The sequence below is a fragment of the Mustela lutreola genome, chromosome 13, assembly GCF_030435805.1.
Source record: "Mustela lutreola isolate mMusLut2 chromosome 13, mMusLut2.pri, whole genome shotgun sequence".
Taxonomy (NCBI): Eukaryota; Metazoa; Chordata; class Mammalia; order Carnivora; family Mustelidae; genus Mustela; species Mustela lutreola.
In genome coordinates, this window is record NC_081302.1 from 71,487,166 (window position 1) to 71,509,240 (window position 22,075).

Sequence of the window (22,075 nt, forward strand, 5' to 3'; positions counted from 1 at the left end):
AAAAACATTCAGAAATGACTTTGCTTACTATCTAAAAACCCACAGTGGACCAATCATCAAAGCTTCCCTGAGAAAAATACACTTAAAAAGCTGAAAATCTTGTGGACCATTTGATTATTTTTTTTGTTTTTGTTTTTGTATTTTAAGTAGTGACTTCACTTTAGTACCTGTTTGTGTCATAACTTATTAAAATAAATATGCCTTTCGAATTGTTTACAAAGTTCCAAAGTCTTTTTGGAAACGTGAGTGTCTTAGTGTTGAAACTTGCCAATTAATAGTACTTTCTCTGCATTCCTGGGAGTTGTGTATTAGAGGTGACCCTTCAATCCAAGTTCAATTCCCTCTCCTCTCTTTTTCATGTTAGAAGCCAGGGGGTTTTAGGTATGATCCCAGCCATTTGTGTGTGAGGAAAAATGGTTTTATTATTCCTCCTAACTTCAGTACTAAGGCAATGAAGCCATTTTGTTCTGCTAAAAGTCGATCACCTTCTCTCATGGTATTAGCAAACGTTTTCTGCCCATTTGGGAGGTTTGATGTGCTGTTTCCCATTGAAGGTTGTATTCAAATGAGCACTGAGACATATTGGGAGAAGAGTCTGAGGGGTAAAATGAAAATAGTAGAAAAAAAATGCATAGGGATAACAGTGCTTTTTTCGTTTGTTTGTTTTGAATTCTTGGATTTTTTTTTTTTTTTTTAAGAGTGTGTCATTTATAGTGGGCACATGGAGAAATGGGTGCAGTGTTCCAGCTGTATGCCCTTTATTTTTGGTCTGTCATGGTGGTGGTGCTCAGAGCTGCAGGCTTAAAAAGCATTTAGAGTTTTGCTTTCTTGCCTATCTCAGTAAATCCTTAAGATATTTTTGAAGTAAACCAGGTTCAGGGCAAAATAAAGCCCAAACAGGCATCCATTCACCATAACGAACTTTAGCCAAATATTTACTCATCAGCTAATGTGACCTTGCTAGGTGATCACTGGGTACCTAGTACAGTGAGAAGTGGTTTCTCCCCAGAGGGAGTTACAAAGCTAAATTTTAAAATAACATAAATCTAGAGTGAGGCTTGGGATCATCATTTTTGCAGTAGTAGTTAAAATGATTTATAGTGGATTCAAGTTGAAAGGAAAATGAGACGTACGGTGGCACATTTCCCTCAGTGACTCTTCTGGAAATGCTGCGAGAAATCCAGACTACTCAGGACAGGACAAGGACAGGGGGTAAAGGGGGCAGAGAACCATCTTGTAGATGGGAGACTGATCGAGCCAAGAAAAAAAATCTATTTAGAAAGGTGAAATTGAGAAATATGTCCCAGTTTCTGATTTGAGAAATAGCTAGAAACTGGGCCTCGTCCGTAATAAGGACGCCAATATACAGCAGGAAAGGTGAGCTGCAGGTTCCTTGGTTAGAAGGAGGTTCGGATACAGCAGAGAGAAGTGTCCTGGAGTGCTCGTGCGAAGTTAACTCTATGGGCACCAGCCAGAGATTTGTTTAGGTGATCTGACGAGGTGACTTCCGGTTGGAGTCCATCCTCGCTTCCTCCCCCCCACTCCCCTCCGTCCCTCTCTCTCTTCTTTCCCCTTCTTCTCCCCTCCTCCCCTCCCTTCCTTTCTCTTTCCTTCTTTCCACCTTCCTTCCCTCCTTCTCTCTTCCTGCCACTCCCACTTTCTCCTTGCTTCTTTCTTATAACTAGCCATTTAATACGAGTGTTAAAGATACAACCACCTTGGAGATTTCAAACAATTTATAAATACGCCTACTATCACTTCTTGCCAGTATACAAAAGGATTTTCTAAAATTTTGATTTGTAACTCTTTCTTACGATTTTATTTCAAGTTATCCCTCCTATTACTTTTTAGACAATAAAAGGAAAGGAAACAAAACATTTTTAAATGGCAAAAAGGAGCAGAAATACAAGGTGTAAAATTATTATTGACACCTCAACAGACACTAAGCTTATAGCTCCAATACCTAGTTACAGTTAATTTAAAAAGGAAACAACAAATGCCACTTCATAGTCTTTAGCCTAGAAATCGACTTTAGTCAGACAGTAAATACAATGTATAAGGGACTTGTGGGTTCTGTTATCAAGGTAAAATGTCCAACCATTTGTCATTTTCACAGAGTAGTCTGACGGGCAAGAAGTTTCTTCATGAAGAGAACTCTGAACCAAGAAACCCCCCCACCAGTCACTATCCCCTGGGGGAATCTGACATTTGAATCTGGATAACTCCAAACTGTTGTGAAACATATTTGATTTTCTAAAACTGATGAGCAGTGAAATAAACCCATTCAGTCCACCGAGATGGGATGTATTTCAGGGCAGGGGGGAGGGAGCCGGAATTGAATCTTTTTCAAAAGAAACTGTTTCACAATGTTTCTGAGTGTATTGGAAGTTGGATGTGTATTGGAAGTTGGATGGTTTCCATGAAACAAAAGTGGACCAAAAAAACAAGAGCTTTGAGTAACATTTAGAGGGCGGTTGAGTTTGTGTGTACACGGATGTGTGTGTGTGTGTGTGTGTAATAGCAAAGGGACCTCAGAGATTTTTTTCTCAGAATTAACTCTGTGTGTGCACTTTAGTTTTTCATGTGCATATTCTTAGGACTCATTCATTATTCCATAAATGCTGGCTATATACTTACTCTTTTCTGGGCCTAAGGGGGCCATTGTGAATTCAACATCAAATAAAGCAGAAGTCCCTATCCTCAAGATGTTACAGGGTCAGCCAACTAAAAGTTTATTTTCCATTCACACTGGGACAAGATGCCCTAGGTCTAGGTGGACTGATCTCCCCCACCTCAACATGCAGCTTCTGAGGTCCTGAGATCACCTGGCCATTGGCACAACCCCTGTGGATAGAGAAGGCGAAGGGTTGGGAGATCATAGGGCATGTGAGTGATCACATACCTTTGCACAGCACTTCTCCCCACAGCCTACCTACAAGGGAGACTGGCCGCCCACAGGTTTGTGAAATACGGACTCAGTGTCCCTCCACAATATTATTTTTTAAAAACTTAATGAAAAAAAATCATAGTAAAAATATCCTTTTATTAAAAACTGACCTGTTTAAAAAAGAAAAAACAAAACAAAACAAAAAAACAAAACAACAACAACAAAACTGACATGGAAAGCGAAGACTCATGTACTAGATCCAGTTTATTAATATTAGTGACAAATAATATTAGTGACAAATTAGTGACAAATAATATTAGTGACAAATGAAATAGATGACCATCTGGCCATTTATTTTTAATTAGATCCCAGATTTGTGCAATCATACTTTTCATGAATGTAAGGTTGATGAATTTGCTTTTTGTTTATTTTACTCACCATCCTTTCTGAAGTTACAAATAAGCAGTAGAAAGGTGAAAAGTGGAATTAGGAGGTTAATAATCTCAGGAGGTAAATCAGCCTGACCCAATGCCCAAGTCAGGTCAATATGCTAATAGTTGTCTTCTAAAAAAAAAAAAAAAAAAAAAAAATCAAGAGTTAGCAGTTGTCAGCATCTTACTCTAGTATATGGACAGAGTGGGACCCTTGTCTTCCTTCTGTCTGGCAGCCTTCCAGGCAACACCCTTCCTCCCAGTGCCCAGATCACACCCCCCACCCCCAGACCAAGGCTCAGAAGGGGAAGTTTAGCCACAAGCTTAAAGGACAGGAAGTGACTCATGGTTCCCCCAGCGGTCAGGTGAGTGGGTAGGGAGGGAAGGCTGGGAGAGAGAATTCCAGATTCAAAAATTAGCCTAGATGGGAGAGTGGCCAGGGCTGGAATTTCAGAAATGACCATGACATCAGCAAGAGTGATACTCCCCCTCTTTCCCAGACAAGCATCTCAAAGCTGTGCTGTGAATTCTTCCCCATCTATTTTCACAGCATGATTGGGAACAAAGAGTTATCAATATGATGCCTAAGGAGAATGGTTGTAAATCCCTGAGGCAGAATTTCAGAGAGGAGGCTTCTGGCAGTTTATGGGCAATTTGGTGTGATCTGGGTTTTGCTAATAGGAACCCTTATGCCAAAGAGAATTTTGAAAACTAGAATTCAGTAAACCGAAGGTGTATGTATTTTTTTTCCGCTCTTTGGGGATTATTAATTTCAAATACTCTAAATATGATGATACCATTATTGTGTTGGGAAATATGTGAGGTTGCGAGCTATCTAAATAATATACTGTTTAGACTATAAATAGAAACCACACTGGACACAGAAGACAGGAGTAAAATTTGAGCAAGGTTGTGAACGTGGTTCATTAGTATCTACGTGGCGCTATGAGGATACTCTTTGCCCCAAGAAGGAGGAAGTCCTTTAGAAATATCGTCTTTGCTATTTGTAGTCAACTGCGGAATATTTCAAAACAGTATTTATCTTCTTAAAGGGCATGTAAGGAAAGATTCGGAATTTTCAAATAAACGATTAACCATTGGAATCCTAAGGGAACTCTTGAGCTGTGAATAGAGAGTTCTTTCTGTTTGCTGCTAAAAGACCCTGTTGATAATGTGAACGAGTAGGACGGACACCACCTGACATTTCAGTTGCATTTACGGGTTTGATACATTAGAAGGATGTGTGGCTCTTTCTGTTCCAAACCGAATCCTTTCTCCCCAGTGACTTTATTTTGAGTCGGTGGTGCAAATCCATGGTGTTCCTTTTTAATGCGAATGAAAACAATGAGCAAAGGAAGTGTGGAGGTTTGGAATCCTTGCTGATGCCTCACAGGTCACTGGGGAGCAGTGAGGTTCTTCTCCACTGTCAGTGGCCGGAAGCATGAGAAAGGACTATTCTTTAATCCTTGCTCTGAAGTTCTCTGAGCCTCTGTACTGGAAGCTTCCTCAGTCTGCCACGCAAACATTCACCAAGTCCCTTGGTTGCTGCTGGCGGGATATGCGAAGACAATGCCGGCGGAGGGCAACAGGAGAGCAGGGTAAAGCAAAAATCCCAGTGCCCGGTAAGTGCTGGGTGGGAAGCCCAGAGAGGGTACAAAAGTGTGACTGCGGCGAGCCTTTCTCATGTGGGGGCCAGGAGCGGGAGGTCTCTGCAGGAAGGACTCTGCACAGAAGGTAAAACTAGAGCCAAGAATTACAGAGATAGAGGGGGAAGAAGAATTCGCTAATCTGATGAAGGGGGAGAAAAGTCAGGCCAAATACTGGCAGAGTACCTAAAGACAGCAGCAGTTGGGAGCGGGGTGAGGTGGTGGTTTTAGGGAACCGCGAGGTGTTCAGTACCGCTGATGTCCGGGTCACTGTTGCCAGTGGAGACACAGACGGACAGGCTGGAGACCCCGGCAGCACTCCAGAACTATATGCTGTCCCCAGATGTTGGGATTTTACTCTGGAGCATCTGAGAGCCATGCCGGATTTTTAGATAAGGGTTGAAGTCTGGATTCCATCTCTCAGGCTACCTTTGCAGGATGTTGGGTGCACTCCTGAATAAAATGCACAAATTGTCATCAGAACCTGAGATCTTCTGCTATATTATGGAACTAATTTTGAGGAGGTCTTTTTGTTTCTAAGCCGGTGCTTTATGTCACTGAGCAGAGCCTCTTTCCTGTGATCTTAAACGTGGGCGACAGTCAGCTCTGCACAGCCTGCGCACCCCCCGTGTGTTCCAGTCAGATTCCGGGTCTGACTTCACATCCCTGTAGCTTGAGTGCGCTTGGGATTGCCTGCACCTCACATTCTCTAGTGTTCGGGGGATTGTTGGTAAACAGTAGTAACAAATCACCTCTCTAAAAGTGAAATTTCTCTTGTAAATGTACACCCGAGGTCCCCCACCACCACCCCAACCAGCCTGGCAGAATGTACAGCGGAATGAGAAGCCAGAGGGTGGTCCATCATCTTGGGGCATCAGTTTTCTTAAAATATGAGTGAAGGTTTTATTGTTTTAAAACAAGCATGGGCATGTTATGTTCTTCCTCTCTGCGGGCGGAAATGTCAAATAAATCTGGGGGTATCTGCTTTATTTTCTTCTGCCACTGGAGTGCCTCAGTGGAAAAAAAACGTGAAAAGCACTCATTTTCGTCAATAATAACAGCTCCAATTTTTAAGTGCCTGCTCCTCGTCAATTCACAGACTTCGTTCTGTTCAGCAAATGCAAACACAACGTGAGTCTGAAGCCCCGTGCCAGGGACAAGGATTGCCGCGGTAAACCAAATTGCCTTCCTTGTTGGGGAGTTTCTGTTAACAGCCTTCCAGCTGCTCTGAAGAGTGTGGAGGAACTTGTGCACACTTCGCAGATGGGACACTGAGACTTTAAAATGCAACCCCGTTTGCTCAGAGACCCCTCCAGTAAGCCCATGCTCTCCATGTGGCTCTCCACGGCCACACTGAAAAGCGTTTGGTCTCAGCTTGCTGTCTCCCTTTCCTTCTCTGTTCTGCCTTCTCTTCATCCGTTAAAAAACATTCATTGCTTTCCGCCAGGTCTGTCTACTCTCCTAGCTCTAGAAATGAAGGTGTTCTATCAATCATCAGCAGCCGGGGGTATAGCTCAGTGGTAGAGCATTTGACTGCAATCATCAGCAGCAGCTCCTATACAGGTTTATTTTTTTGTTAATTATTAACAGTAGCCAAAACAGCCACAACCATCACAAACCTATATTGAGCCCCTACTATTTACAAATGCACTCTGATGAGACTGTGGGTCTGTAAATAGATGGAAGTCATGGTTACATCTGTCAAGTCAAATAACATTTCAGGATGGCGGGAAATCGTGGAGCAGTGGAGACCATAAGTGTTAAGAAATGTTCCGGGAAGGCTTCTTGGAGGAGGTGCCGGACAAGCTACACCTTCAAGGAAAGAGAACCTTTAAGCAGAGGAAAGGGAAGAGTTTTCTAGCAGACTCCAACTAAATCTAGTGCCCAGAGAAAGTCACCTCAGTGTGACTCACATGTTTTCCTTGTGCTCCCGAGAACCAAAGTCAGCTGATGCTTCAAGAGAGGCATTAATCTACCCTGATTAAAAGCGGACGCCCTTCCCCAGGGGTGCCATCAAGGACTAGCTGGTTGAGTCCTTTGAGGGGGTGATTGGGGTGGCCTCCGGCAGTTGGGTTTCCTCTGGAGCATATCCAGGGAGATTTGGGTGGTCCACACTGAATGAGGACTCAGATTTGTTCGTGAGGAGATCTAACCCTTTTTGCTCAATAGTAGAACTACCCGCCTCTCCTCCCAGAGTCTTCCAGATTCAAAGTGACTCTGGACCAAATCTGACTTCCTAACACTATTCCAAATCCACATCTGGAATGCCTCTAAGCTGCGTGAGATTTCATGCCATTGATTTGTTACTGATTGAGACTAGGGCTGGCACTCAGCCCACACTCTGCCCCAGGAATCATAGCCACAGACTTCTCAAATGGAGTGGAACAGAAAGCTATGAAAACCCAGTGTGTGCCCCTCGGCCTCCTTCAGTCAAGCCTGGAAGAAGAAAGCAAGAGAGCCTTTTCAGGGGGCACAGGTATCTTAGCCTCAGGTACTTCTGACCAGCACTAATCTGGAGGTCCTGTGCTGGGAATCAATAGGAGCCTTGGACCATTCTAGTTGGAGATTAATGCAGAACAAGTTCGGTGAAAGATGGCCTCCCGGGAGAACCATGGAACAGAAGCAGCACTCGTGGCTTCTCTGCCATTGGGTGTGCCCCGAGCATGGGGTTCCCAGGGCTCTGCCAGACTCTAGAGATGCCAGAGATGAATCAGGCTACCTCTGCCGTTGAAGGGCTTGTGGTCTCATGGGGAGACAGACATGTAATAGGAACATTTTAGGCTAATCTCGTAAGAATCATAAGAGACCAAGAAAGTCTGGAGAAGAACAGGCTAACCTGGGATTCAGGAGGTGAGGTCCTAGCTGAATCCTGATAGAAGAAAATGCAATTAAAGCAGGAGAACAAGAAGTAGGAGGAACATGACAGACGAAGGGAGGAAACAGCCTCAGCACAGCGTGGGAAGTGAAACAGCACCATGGGACTAGCCAGCCCCAGGCAATTCCTCACAACTGGGCCTAATGTGGGCCATGAGCCCCCAGAAGCAGGCAGAGGCCCAGTGAGGGAGGGCCCCGGTGCTGGGAGAGTGGGCTGCTAGTTTATTCTGTGGGTGACAGGGCGGCACTAAGGAGTCTGAAGGGGAATGAATGGGCTTATGCTGTAGAGAGATTCGGAAGGCAAGAACTGAAGGGGGGAGATCCTTTAGGAGGTCTGTTGCAGTAGGTCCTAGAGGTGTGATGAGGGAACGTGGTGGGGAGCACAGGAGTTTGAGAAACACATTTCAGAGAGAAATTCAGTGGTCTTGAGATTTTGTTGTGAAAATGTGGGGGGTGTGGGAGGGGGAGGAGTCTAAGAAGACTTCCGGGTGTAAGATTCTTAGAACTGTGTTCAGTTTATTCATTTATTTAACCCCATGCTTCTGAAGGAACAGAGCTTCATCCAAGACCGTGTTCTATAAGTGAAGGGGAGTCAGAAAGTCAGTTAGTGGATTTACCCAGAAATTTTTAATAGAAGAAAAACCAGGAAAGAAAATGGCAGTTGGCATTTTCTAAATAAATGTAACTAGAGTTAACTAGAGTTTAACTAGAGTATAACTAGAGTTTTATGAAACTTTGTTTCAGTCTCTATGTGTGTGTGCATGTTAACAACTATATGAAGTGTATTTCTTACTAAAGATAGTGGTAAAACATTTGCAAGCTCTATGATATTCATTTCCTGTGGTTGTGTCTGATTATTCCAGAGTATGACTATGTGCCAGTCAGATTTGATGATCTTAAAAAGGGAGAGGAATTCCTTTGGGAGAGAAACAGGAAAATCTTTTCTTGCTGTTAATTTTTCAAGACCAAATCTTACAGTCATCTGTGCCCTTGGGATTCCCAAAGATTCCATGCAGAGGGAGGGGGAAAGGGGGTCAAGCCAACAGAAATGGCTCTTCCTGTCAGGAATGGGACAACATCAAATACCCTGCCCTTCAGAAAGCACAGGCCCCATCAAAGGCTACAGAGACACTGCTGCCCAAGGGTATCTTAGAGACTGGTCTCCTAGGGGCAGAATCACAGCTAGAAGAATAATGTTACCTTATTTTGTTTGTATTTATTTACTTATTTACCTGAGAGAGAGAATGAACGCGCACTGAAGCCTGTGAGCATGCGGGGTTAGGGAGGGGTAGAAGGAGAGGAGGGGGAATCTCAAGGAGACCCCGCTGAGCAGGAGCACGCGGGGCTCGATCTCACAACCCTGAGATCATGACCTGAGCTGAAACCAAGACTAGGATGCTTAACCGGCTGAGTCGCCCAGGTGCCTCTTACCTTATTTTCGTATGGGGATTTCTGGTTTGCAAGTTACTTCCGCATTATATGTTCCAATGTTTACACTAGCCTGGGGAGTTTGGAGGGGCCTGAATATCTAAAAATTATTTGGGGTGTTTACTGGCCTACAAATATTAGAATCTGTAAATATTTTCCTCTATAGCCATTCACTCTTTCAGCCAACACTTATTGGCAAGGCTCTGGACAAAGGATACAAAAATCTGCATATTTATCTAAGGATACTTGCAGTTTTACCTAGGCCATGTTTACAGAATGTCTGTGTCCCTGGATATATATTTGTGTGCCTGTGTGTGTGTTGGGGCGGGGGAGAGAGCGAGAGAAAGATCATTTATCTCTAAGTGCCAAAATCAAAAATTGATTGCCCACAGGAAACAAGGCAGGTAAAGCTGACCCTTTTATAAACCAGGCGCATACAGTTTTCTCCTTGGGGTAAATGTAAACACCTTAGTAATAGAATAAGTGAGTCAGAGAATCTAATGAAAGCTACGTCATCTCAGCAAGTAAAGCGCCTGTACAATATTTGCCTTCGAGGGAGTTCCCATGCCTGTGAGTTCTATCTAAAAACCCCAGGTGAAGAACCCCTAAGTCTAGGCAAGACAAACTTCATCTCAATTAAACACACACACACACACACACAGTTGAGCCTTGAATAACATAAGCTTGAACTGCGCAGATCCACCTATGTGTGGATTTTTAAATATAAATACAGTACAATACTGTAAAAGTATTTTCCTTGTGATTTTCTTAATAACATTTTCTCTTTCCTAGCTTATTTTATTGTAGGATTACAGTATATAATACAGATGACACATTCAAAATATGTGTTAATCAGCTGTTTCTGTTATTGGTAAGACTCCAGGTCAACTGCAGGCCATTAGTAAAGTTTTTGAGAAGTCAAAAATTTTGACTGTTGCAGGGTGGGTTCCCCTAACTCCCATGTCAGTCAGGGGTCAACTGTGTGTGTGTGTGTGTGTGTGTGTGTGTGTGTGTGTGTTAATATGTGCTAAGTGTTCCCTGGTTTGGAAAAACGAAAGTTCAAAGAAGACTGCTTTCTAAATTTTTTGTTCATGATTAGGTATAATTTGAGCAATCATGAAATATTAATTATGATCATTTAAGCATAAGGGCCAAATATTTCTTTGCTTTTAAATATAAATGATTTGAACTGTTTTAGTGGCATTTCAGTTATTTTCCTGATTGCCTCCTCATGAAGTAAATCTCTGAATAGACACCTTGGATGTTTCTAATAATGTGAATGACCTTGACAGGAAGCCTATCCCGGAGACTCCTGACGTCAGGAGGCCAATGACCTTGGGATCCACTTTAACCCTCGACTTTTCCCACTCATTACTCCACAGAAAGCCCATATCCCTTGCTAACAATTTACTTATTTGTTCAGTTGTTTTCTCATAACATGGAAAAACAATCTTCTGAAGGCATTTCCTTAATGAAGCCTACATATCTGATACAGATTTCTTTCCCAAGATTCTGATGGGGTTGGTATGTTTAAACACATCTTTGCCCTTGAGATCTTCCCATATCAAGCAAGTTATTACTAACATTTTACTTACTAACTGGTAAGCACATCATAAACTATAATCACCAGGCTGTCTTCCCCAACCTGGTGTTGATATCCTAAAAGAAACAGGCTGTGGAAGCCCTTAGTTCCATTTTCAAAGTGTCACATTTCATTTATGACTCTCATTACCTCTTGTCTTGTATTGTGTGGAACATGGCTTCCTGGGATACAGCATTATTTAACTGAAAAAGTGGAACAAAATCCTCCACAGAATGTAAAAAATGAATTGCCTGTTAGATTCCTATCAGAAGAAGGATCTGGATGCAGGGTACAGGTCTGTGTTTGCCCCAAAGCCCCCCTGCAGACACAGATGAAGGAGTATAAGCTTCTAATCCGGAAAGACCCCAATTCATAGGAATCCCAGCTTCAAAAGCAGTCAGTGGGCAGAAGAGGGATTGCCATGGACAGAACCAGTAAGCCAACCATCATTTGCCTCAAATCTCATTTCACCTGCTAAGTTTGTCCGGGTCACTTTATCCAAAATGCCTCCATTTGCTCTGAGCCTTGTAGGACTTTGTCCTGCTCTGGGAGGCTTTTGCTTTTCAGGGATTAGTGATTCCTGGATGTGTCTTTGTCTTCTCTGCTTTGGCTTAGAGACCTTTCGGGCAAGACCCTGCCTACAGCGCCTAATCGCAAGCTTTTCAGATCCTGGGCACCCCGTAGATGTCTACTGAATAAATCAGTAACACGAATGCCTTCTGCTTCTGAAGACCGAATGAAAAAGCTGAGTGGAGAGCATCTGATGCCATTGGAACCATTATTTTCTATTGTAGGAAAGGAAGAATAAGCACCTCCACTGTACTAGTAGCAAACGCAACTAACAACTCATTTTACCTTTATAACAATGCTCTGAAGGAGGTACTGCTGTTTATTCCCGTTTTATGGATAAGGAAACTGAAGCATACTGAAGTTAACCTGTCTAGGGCCATGAAGGTCATCAGAGGTAGAGGTAGGATTTGAACTCAGCCCTTGCCTCTAAAACTTTATGCCATATTACTGCTCTGTAACAGTTAGTCTGTGTATGCCCTCAAATAAAAGGATGTTTTCTAAACAAATCGACAGGCTCTTTTTAAAAAGCTAATTCGTAAAACTGAGTATACGTATTCAACAGAAGAAGAAATGAGTTTTTATTTAATAGATATGCCATTAGTTAAGAGCAAAATGAAATTAGAATATATCTTCATCTTTTTAAAAGATCTTATTAATTTGAGAGAGAGAGTGCACAGGAGCGAGAGTTGGGGGGGTTGGAGGGGGAGAGGAAGAAGCAGGCTCTCTGAGCAGGGAGCCCTATGCGAGACTCCATCCCAGGACCTGGATTATGACGTGAGCCAAAGGCAGATGCTTAACCAACTGAGCCACCCAGGCACCCCGTATCTTCATTTTAAACTCCCCTTTAAAACAATAACATTAACCCTGCACAAAAATAAACCTGTTTTGTTCTAAAGAGAGGCACTCTTGGTAGAATTGCTGGTTTTAGAAATTTGGGTCACATTTTGCTTTTGATTATTTAAAGGATTGGGGCAGTCATGTGGACTCCAAATATTCATCTAGTCATTAAAACAGGTTGGGGAGTTTTTCTCTATTTGGTCTAGTATATCTGTCTTGTTTTGTTTTGTTTTATAAGTGTAACCTCGAAACTTTAGCAACACGCTTTTGAAAATACCAGTTTATGACATAAAGTTTTGAAATGCATCTTTGAAATTATCTAAATACATATGCAGGAGGTCAAAGACAAGTAGGACAGCTGTTCCATAAAATCTCCACTCTCCAAATACCAAGAAGGAAGAGGTGGGAACATGGTCCAGGATCTAACCTTAACTTTGAACTTCCTGACTTGTGTTAGTTTAAGACATCCCTGTAGCATCATTTAAACATAGTTCTGGTGTATGAATAAACTTCCACTTGGAATTTCCTTTTTGAAGTCTGCTGAGAATATAAATCAAAACCATATGAGATGGGTCTTAATCCAGAATGTAAAATAACATGAGAAATGTCAACCCACAAGTACTCCCTGAAATACATTCACCAGGATGCACGTTCTGGCAAAATTCTTTCTTTAGAGCAAAAGCCTCCAGAGAACTGAATTTATTATTTTTAACCCATGATTATGACATCTGAATTGATACAAGAAGATGCTTTTTAAAGTTATGGCAGGAGGAATGTTTTTCAGCCATCCAGAATGATTGAAAAGGAAATCAGTTGGCTTGGAAAGAGGTTCAAAAGGCATTGTCAAGTGGAAATGCACATTATAATTTTATTTAAAGATTGTGTAAAGCATATAGTATATTTAGCCTAGTACATGCACATCTCTGTAATAAAAGAAGGAGACTATTTATCAACAAAATGTTAATACCTAGATGATAGAATTGTGGTGACCTTTCCTTTTTTTCCTTTTTTTTTTTTTCTTTCAGGTGTTTCAAATCTTGGGTTTAGATTTTGCTACTTTTCTGTTAGATTTCATTTAAGAGGGGATTTTTGGTCACTCTAATCTCTATTCAAGTTTGTTCAGAAGGGAAATAACCCTTTTATACCTGAATTCAGTGAACATTTGCACAAGCATCTTAGTCAAGATCATATTATCGGCTACAATTAAAATTGTTATATGCCCAGAGCTAGTCAGGTAATTAAATTGTATTTATATTTTATAAGGTAGAACTACCTCAACCTTCATTTAGAAGTGCTTATGTGTTTGCATGGCACATTCTTCTGACATTTCCTACTATGTCTTAAACTTAAAATCTGAAGTTTAAGGTTTCGTGACAAAATTATTAAGACCCAGTGTTCTTTAAAATTAGAAGTTATTTGCTATACATAGTAAACCATTCAAGATTTAAAAACTTTAACTATGTTTTAAATCTTTAAAACTCTTTACACTTTATGTAACTTTTTAAAAAATCTATTTGATTGCATTTGTGGTATATTTACGGGATGCCTCAATTGAATTTAATATCAATACGCCATGTGGTTGGACAGTCATTAATGTGTCTAAAGAAGAAGGAGAGCTCCAGTATGTAAGTTGTTTCCCACCCCTTCAGTCTGAATCTTAATCTCTTCCCTCCCAAATCAGGAAAGCTATTTCAATGACCTAACCTGCTTTAAATTGCTTTCTGTAGGAGATACATAATGTCAGTGTCTACTAATGATTCGCAAAATAAAAATCCCAATGCTTAAAGAGCAAACCTCTGAGCTCAGCACTCACTTTGGCTTTGAAGAACATGGAGGGGGAAAAAAAAATGAATCCATAGCTGAAAACCCAACAAAAACATAATTTCTTAAGTCTGGCCCTAATTTTCTGAGACAGGTGATATATGTTTAGAAAATCATTTGCAAAATGAGTGCCATTGCAGACAAACAGAAAACATTCCAGAAAATTGGCAAGGACACTTTGAAAATTTCTCAGTAAATATTTTATCCCAGTGACTATTTTCTGGTAAATATTTAAAAATAAAAAGTACACACACACAGACACTCTCAAGTTTTCTAATATAGTCAGATAATGAAATTACACTTGAGTCGTACACATCTTTTCTTGGGATTAAATGAAGCAAACACTGGTTTCAGTTGATCCAAGTATTAGGATTGCTGAGAAATTAAATGCACAAAGCCTTGAACCGGGAATCAGTGGCTTTGGTGAGTATATAATGCTCTGCCAGCCCTATAAGGAGTGAAAGACTTGAAAAGAATCTGTCGGGTTCTTGGAGTTATTTTATCAGGACAGTTTCCATGCCCCTTCTGATGCTTGCATAGTAGAATTTTCCTTGATGTCATGAGAGCTTCTGGTGTTGTTGAAGTTCCCAGAGCTATAAGAGCTGGACTAAGCTGGACTAAGTGAAATAGCAGATAAGCCTTTACAAGTACAGACTTTCAGATATGTCTGAAAATAGAGAAGGGGTTTGAGTCCCTAAAGACATACGTACTTTTTAACATTAAAAATAAACAAATAAAACTCTTAAAGCAGTATAAGGATAAGAGAATACCTGTTCAAAACCAAGAAACCTGACTTCCTAGCAGTGGTGGGACTTGTCCAGACCAGTTGCTCCTCCCCAGGCAGGAGCTCATCATCAGGGCTGCGAATATGCAGGGACACCTCGGAGACTGCCAGTTTGGCTGACCTGGAGGAAGTTAGAGCTTCTGCTCCTGAGAACCAACTCCAGCCCCCAGGGACTCCTCTTCTTCACCTTTCCTAGAGAAGCCGAAGAAGCCAAGACAGAGAGAAAAAGTCATCCCCAGAATCTCATTCCCTTGTTTCAAGAAAGACGACTCAACTTTATTATCTTGGCGGGTCAATATGGCGACACTTTGGCCAAGGCCTCTGGGTGATGAGCTTCTTTCTCATTTTCTGCAGCAACGTTCTGTCCCCTACCTTGCCGTTCAGTTGCTTCACTGCCTCCACCATGAAGGATCTCTTGGGATTTTGTGGCAGGCCCTGGCTCCACAACTTCAAAAAGCTGCGGGTGTCCTATGCTCGCATCTGCATGCAGGCTCCCTGAGAAAGACCACAGGCGCCTGCTGGGAACAATCTGTACAAAATGAAAGGAGAGAATGAAGAGCTACTCTGCCTCATGGAAAACTTGAGTCAAAACAATCTGGTCAGAAACTATTTGGCTGGCAGAGCATACACTTTCCGCTTTCTTTTTCTTTGAGATGGAGCGGGCTGGGATTGTAAATTTTTGTTCTTTTCTTTTATACTTTTAAGAATACGGGCATAAGGAATAGTATTTATATTCCTGAGGACTTTCCTTGTTCAGTTGCAACTGAACTTTTGATTTTCTGTTGTGTGTGTGTGAGAGAGAGAAAAACTGTGGATGTGTGTGCACTCACACACTCACATATGTGGCTGCATATGACAGAGGATCATGAAAGGATTGTTTACCTTTTTTAAAAAGGTTTTATTTATTTGAAAGAGAGAGAGAACAAGTGGTGGGGTGAGAGAGAGAAAGAGAGAGAGAACAAGTGGTGGGGTGAGAGAGAGAAGCAGATTCCCTGCCAAGCAGGAAGCCCAACATGGGGGCTCGATGCTAGGACTCCAGGATCATGACCTGAGCTGAAGGCAGACACTTAACACACTGAGCCAGCCAGGTGCCCCTACATCTTTTTAATTCATAGAGGCCATGCACCATAAGCAGGGAAGCAGAATTCCAAGCAGAAATGATTACTGAGACTGATTATGTTCATTTCTAGGGCACACTAATAGATATCCAGCAACAGCTTCAAGTTGAAATAAAGGTCCATATTCTTTCTCTCTAGAATGACTATCTAGCCCTGCATTAAATTAGTTTATGCTAGATTATGTCACTGTAACAAGCTGTCTCCCAAATTGTAGTGGCATAAAACAGTAGAAGTTTATTTCTTGCTGATATTACATGTCCACAACTGGTCTGTTCTGGCTTTGTTCCCTGTGTCATCATTCCAGGACCAAGGCTGAAGGAACAAGTTCTGTCTTAGATACAGTGGCCTCATGGTACAGGGAAAGGAGTAGGAAAACTGGAAGAACTCTAGATGGTGATCACTTGAAGAATTTTGCTCGAAACCAGCATATATTGCTTCTGCTCACATTTCATTGGCCAGAGTGGGTCATATGGCAAAGCCAGACATCAGTGGAATGAGAAGTATTTCCTTTCCAGTTGGAGGAGAACTATAGGTTCCATCACAACTGAAAAGAGCAGAGAATCATTGTGAGTGTATAAGGAAATGTGTGTGTGTGCGCGCGCATACGTATATGTATGTTTTCATTATAAATTTAATAGTTAAATAAATTAGTAACAGATTAATAATAAATTACACACACACACATATATATATATGTATATATATACATATATATATATATATATATATATATATATATATATATATATATGATTGCCCTAACAAAGTTGAAAAAGAGTGACTAAAACAACCCTTGAGTGACTAGGAATAGACCTACCACTCAGGTGTTGAATTTGCTTGATCCTCTTTCACTCTGATAGAAATTATTTTTAAGTGATTAGATTTGTACGAATCCAGCTTGCAGAAGATCATTCAAGGCCCGAGAAATAAGGCTAGGGTTAAGAATTAGTGATGGGGTAGTATGTCTCAACATGAATGTGATCCTTGCTTTCAGGAAAATAGTACATGTAAACATGACCATGAATCCCCCACCTTAACTGAGTACAACTCACAGATCTATGTATCTTCCAGATTTTGTTCTTTCGTTCTCTATTAGCTGACAGCAAGATACTTTGCTATGCATTAAGGAAAAAGTTGCCTTTAAAAAAGTTCCTTACGTTATGGGGGATATAAAATGGGTGTTTATCAGTTGGTTCACTGATTTGAATATTCAATAGTCAATAATCTTAAAATTATTCTAAATAACCTGTATTTTAGTTCTACTAGTAATTTAGAATATAATGGAAAGAAAAGGTTATGCATATTAGAAAAAACTATACTTGGTAAGCGTTTAAGACTTATTCAGGCCTTTTGCACATCACAATAAACTTGTTATAATAACTCAAAGAGTATAAAGAAGAGATATCCTGTCACCATGATGCAGACTGTAAATCAGTCTCCTATTACTACAAAACTTGAGGTTTCATCCCGCACCTGTGATTGGGGTTATAAAGCGCTCTTGGAGAAGGAAGGCTGTAGTGTCTAGTTCTATATAATGTCAATTATTGCATCATTCATGTCTATGTGTAGTTGGGGTGGATACGCTGGCATTGGTTTTAACAAAACTAGCCTATTGTATGGCCAACTAAATATACCTTCAATAAATAGAGACTTCACTTGAGAAATTCCATCTGAAGACAAAAGAGTCATTGGTCTAAAGTAGTACACTAATAATGAAGCTAACTCAGCCATATAAATTATCCTAAGCCAACAACCATGAGTGTGTTGAAATGTTAATACCTTTGATATACTTTAATAGTGTTAATTGTATCCACTGTAGACATCTTGTGGTGGTTGAGTCACCCATAATCTTTCAGAAACAGGGTGCCCACCAGTTAGCCAGTTTAAATGAAAAAACAAAGCACCTACTCTTCTAAGTCACATGGAGACCCATGATGTCTTTTTTCCCCTCTTCTCTTGAGTATTTTAATGAACATTTAAGAAAGAAATGAAAGAAAAGAAATTTCCAATTCCAATTTCCAAAGAAATTGGAGCCAGTGTGACCATTGAAATTGGAGGAGATTTGCAAGAACAACATTAATACATATGCCTCTATATGATGATTTCATAAACTTTTCACAGTAGACCAGGTTCCTTCTGGCCAGCTAACTTTCTGATAATAATAAAGTTTAATTTGGCCCTAATTTGAATTTTTGGTCACTTAAAAAGGTTCGTATTCCTTTGAGTTAGCTACGGAAAAAGTATTTGCTGTGCCGAGGATAATGGAAACCAAAAAATGTACTTAAAATGCTTAGCTGGGAGAACACGCCGTTCCCAAGCACTCAAGAAACACCAGCTTAAAAATTCAATGAGATTGTAACATGAGAGGAGGCCTGCCAACCTGGGCAGCAAATTTGCTGCACTCAAAATATCCCCTTACTTGACTGGAGCTTTCCAGAACTTTATCCACCTGACTTTCCAAACATCACTACATGATATTTCTTTAAAGAAACAGCTTGTAAATCTCTTAACTCACGAAGATTTCCAGCCTTTTCCACAATCAGCCTGTGTTGGTGAAGTCCTATTGAACTGTTTTCTCTTGGCTACCTTGATTTTGTAACCTCCCAGCTGTGATTAACAACTGGCAGTATTCAAAAACCGTGTATTTAAAAAATAAGCATCCTTCTCAAAACAAAGTAAATTTTCCAGTTTAACCAACAATATCATTATATGGGGAAATATTCACAATGTATTATTATGTGAAGAAGGTAGTCAACGAAAGAGATCACAACGATTACCATTTTAATAAGTAACACGTATTATGTGTTGGTAATGGGAAAGAGTTGACTTGTTTCTTTCATTGTGGTTTTGTGGGTTTTTTTTAATAAGTTTTCAATACTGAGCATGTATGATTAAGAAATAATATAATACTCTTGAAAACCAGTGTACAGGCTGTAGTGAATTTCTACAATGACTTTGTTCCCATGCCCACTGATGTGCAGTTCCTGAGGCACCTAGGGAGACAGCCTCCCTCTACACATCTGCCTCTCAACAGAGACCACATCATGTTCTAAGCATGTAAGAAAGGCAACTGAGGCAAAGTGAGTGACTTTCCCTCAAGCAGTCACGGTTTTGTGACAGAAGGGCATGCCTAGCACCAAACCATCTTCTGGATTTACTGAGTGAAAAGGTTTGCTTGGTTTTTGTGCAGAAACTGAACAGCTGGCTATCTCCCCCTGCAACTAGTGAATTTCAGCCTCCAAACAACCATTGACCTAAGATCCCAAGGCTCCTTGATCTCCCTGAACTAAGGAGAACCAGGTGTTCTTGAGGAGTAGGCCATGCCCATTTGGGTGGTAGTGATAGGGTCAAGGAATGTGGTTGGGGTAACCAGGAGTGTCAACCCCATCTAACCTATATAGCAGAGGCTTTGAACATAGAGGTCTTATTATCTGAAGAAGTGGGCAAGGATGTTGGGCAGGCAAAAGTAGGCACCCACTACAGAGTTTAAGAGAAATGATTTTTACATGTAATAATTACAAAATTTCTAATGAAATCCTTTGATGGTAGGGAACCAAATGGATTGAATTTGCTCAGGTAAGGTAATGTGGTAACCACAGTAGAGATTGGTAGACCAGTCTGTCCAAGGACATTCTCCTATTCTGCCCCACATTTAGTTGACTACAGCAGCCTGGTGCTTTGCCTTGTGGCCCTGGAGCTACCGTGGGGGGCAGGTATGGGTTGCAAATAGAGAACAAATAGAACTATGGAAATGTGATTTGAATGGCCCTTAAAGCTTTCACAGAATATTGTGCCAGCCAGCAAGAGCACAGTGAAAAAGAGATTTTCCCACTCTCCTCAAATGTCATTTAGATGGATCTTGGTGAAATGACGACACCAGCAATAATGATTCCTTTTTAATTCTGTAAGCATTTTGGTCACTTCAAGTGTAATATGCTGTGGGGAAAACAATAGCATTTGGCTGATGGGTGTTAGTCGGGTCTGTGGGGACTCACTCAGTAGAAATTGTAAGGCTCTTTTTTTCCCCCTCCAACTCAATGTGATGGAAGAAGTCAAATTTGATACCAGTTAGGTATGTGTGATTATTTTGTTTGATGGCCTTGTTAGTAGGTGGTAAACAAGAGTTGGTTTTGCCCTTAGATTGAGGTATCAAGGTGCTGGGCCTACAGCTAGAGCACAGGGGATATTTGAGAGACTTTCAGAACTAGAATAGCAAGTTGGTGTGCGAGAGTGATGGCGAGGAACAATCCACCACGGCTGGGATGTGGTTTCTTCTCATTTATTATTTACTAATTGCAGTGTTTGTTGTATTTGATTCTGAGACTTAAAAGCTAAATGCCTACCCATTCTAAAAATCGGCCTATTTGAGGATTTGACTTAGCCGAATTCTGATTAAGATTTAATTATTCATGTTGACGTGTGCATAGAATTTCAGTTCATTATCTTTATTTGTGAAAAAATAAAGTCAAGTTATCTAGAAGAACTTTTTTAAAAAGATTTTATTTATTTATTTGAGAGAGAGCGAGCTCAGGTGTGCACAAAGCAGGGAAGGCACAGAGAGAGAGAGAATTTCAAGCGGACTTAGTGTCCAGGGTGGAGCCTCTCCCTACTTCCCCTGTTTGAACTTGCTCTCTTTCTCTCTCCCTCCCTCTCCCTCTCTCTCAAATAAATAAATAAATCTTTAAAAAAACAAACAAAACAAAAGACTTGCTGGCTCATAGTTAAGTTTAGAGAATGCCCAGAAATTAGGTATTTCCTCCTTACTAACCACTACGTTATATTGAAAGAGAAAGCAAATCTGAAGCTTGAAAATTTAGAAGGCAACAGTCTGTTTATGACTCAGTAGCAACTCACCACATTTTCCAAATGCTAGGTCAGAACCTGCATTTCCTACTTCCCCTGAAATACGTGTGTGATTTTCAAAACGAAAGCCTTCGTATAAGGACTCTCAAAGGAATCCTGAACAGGGCTCTCGGGCCGTACAGTAACTGCCCTTTGTACCTTCAAAGGGAAGGCCCACATTAGCCAATACAGTCCAGTCCATTTTGAACTGCACTTGTGGATCTCAGAGACACCCCCTCCTAAAAGGCTTTCCAGAGCTTTTATCTCCAGCTTGGTGCTTGCATATTTCCGAATGTTGCCTACATGGCAGGAATGAGTACATATTAGGGCTGTGCTGGTACCAATTATGTAAAAAAAAAAAAAAAAAACCCTCATGCCAAGCAAAATACTCAAGATTTAGAAATTGTCAGTCACTGGAATGACAGTGGACTGGGAGATGCCAGAAGTAGCAGACACTCTGGGATAGGGACCACCACACGCTCTGCCTCCCTGAATTCAATGACAAATCTCAGTCCATGTCCAGTCGGATTAGTGGGATGGGGAAAGTGTTTGCTCTTCCCATTGGGGCCTGTGCAAGATCTGGCCTTTGGTCTGTTTCCCTAACATATAGCAGATAGCTCTGTCATATTCAACATTATGCTGCACAGACATTGTTTTCCTGAATTCAATGCACAGACGTTGTGCTTTTAGTGTAGATACACAGGCTCAGGCCCGCAGCCCATGTTAGTGTGGATCGTTACTTTGCTGTTGCCCCAAGAACACCTGTACTCTCTGGCTTTTGCTATGGGGAGAAACGAACATCCAAGTAAATGGAAGTACAGTGATCTGAGCAGGTTCCATCCCAACAGCAGAGAGACTGTTAGGGGGAACTGCGTGGAAAGCCGTTATAATAGGCTGTATAATTTTGTTTGGAGAAACTGGACTTTTGACAGATGAACTTCTTTTCCCTTGCATTTGTATTTATCTAACAGAGTTGTGGTTGGGAAATGATCCAGGATTCACAAGGTCAAAAAGTGACCTGGTTCACATACTGTAGACTCCTCCCTTCTCACTCCACAAGCTTCTCCAGGCAGGTGGTCCCATGTGTTGTTGGTACGTCCACCCCGAAATGGTCACCCAAAGGACATATTGACCTTTTGGCTTCGGCCCTTGGAAATTCTAGCAGCCCCGTCAAACTCGCCTCAGCTCCCAGATAACCAGCTTTGCTTTTCCACGCTGTACTCTGCAGCTTGAAACCATTCTAATGCGCTTGATG

General features: G+C 41.2%; 1 protein-coding gene across 8 annotated transcripts in view; it reads left to right on the top strand.

The window, feature by feature from the left end:
- Nucleotides 1–22,075, top strand: part of STARD13 (StAR related lipid transfer domain containing 13) — a 522,962-nt gene that overhangs the window by 438,461 nt on the left and 62,426 nt on the right. The gene's annotated exons all lie outside the window — the stretch shown is intronic.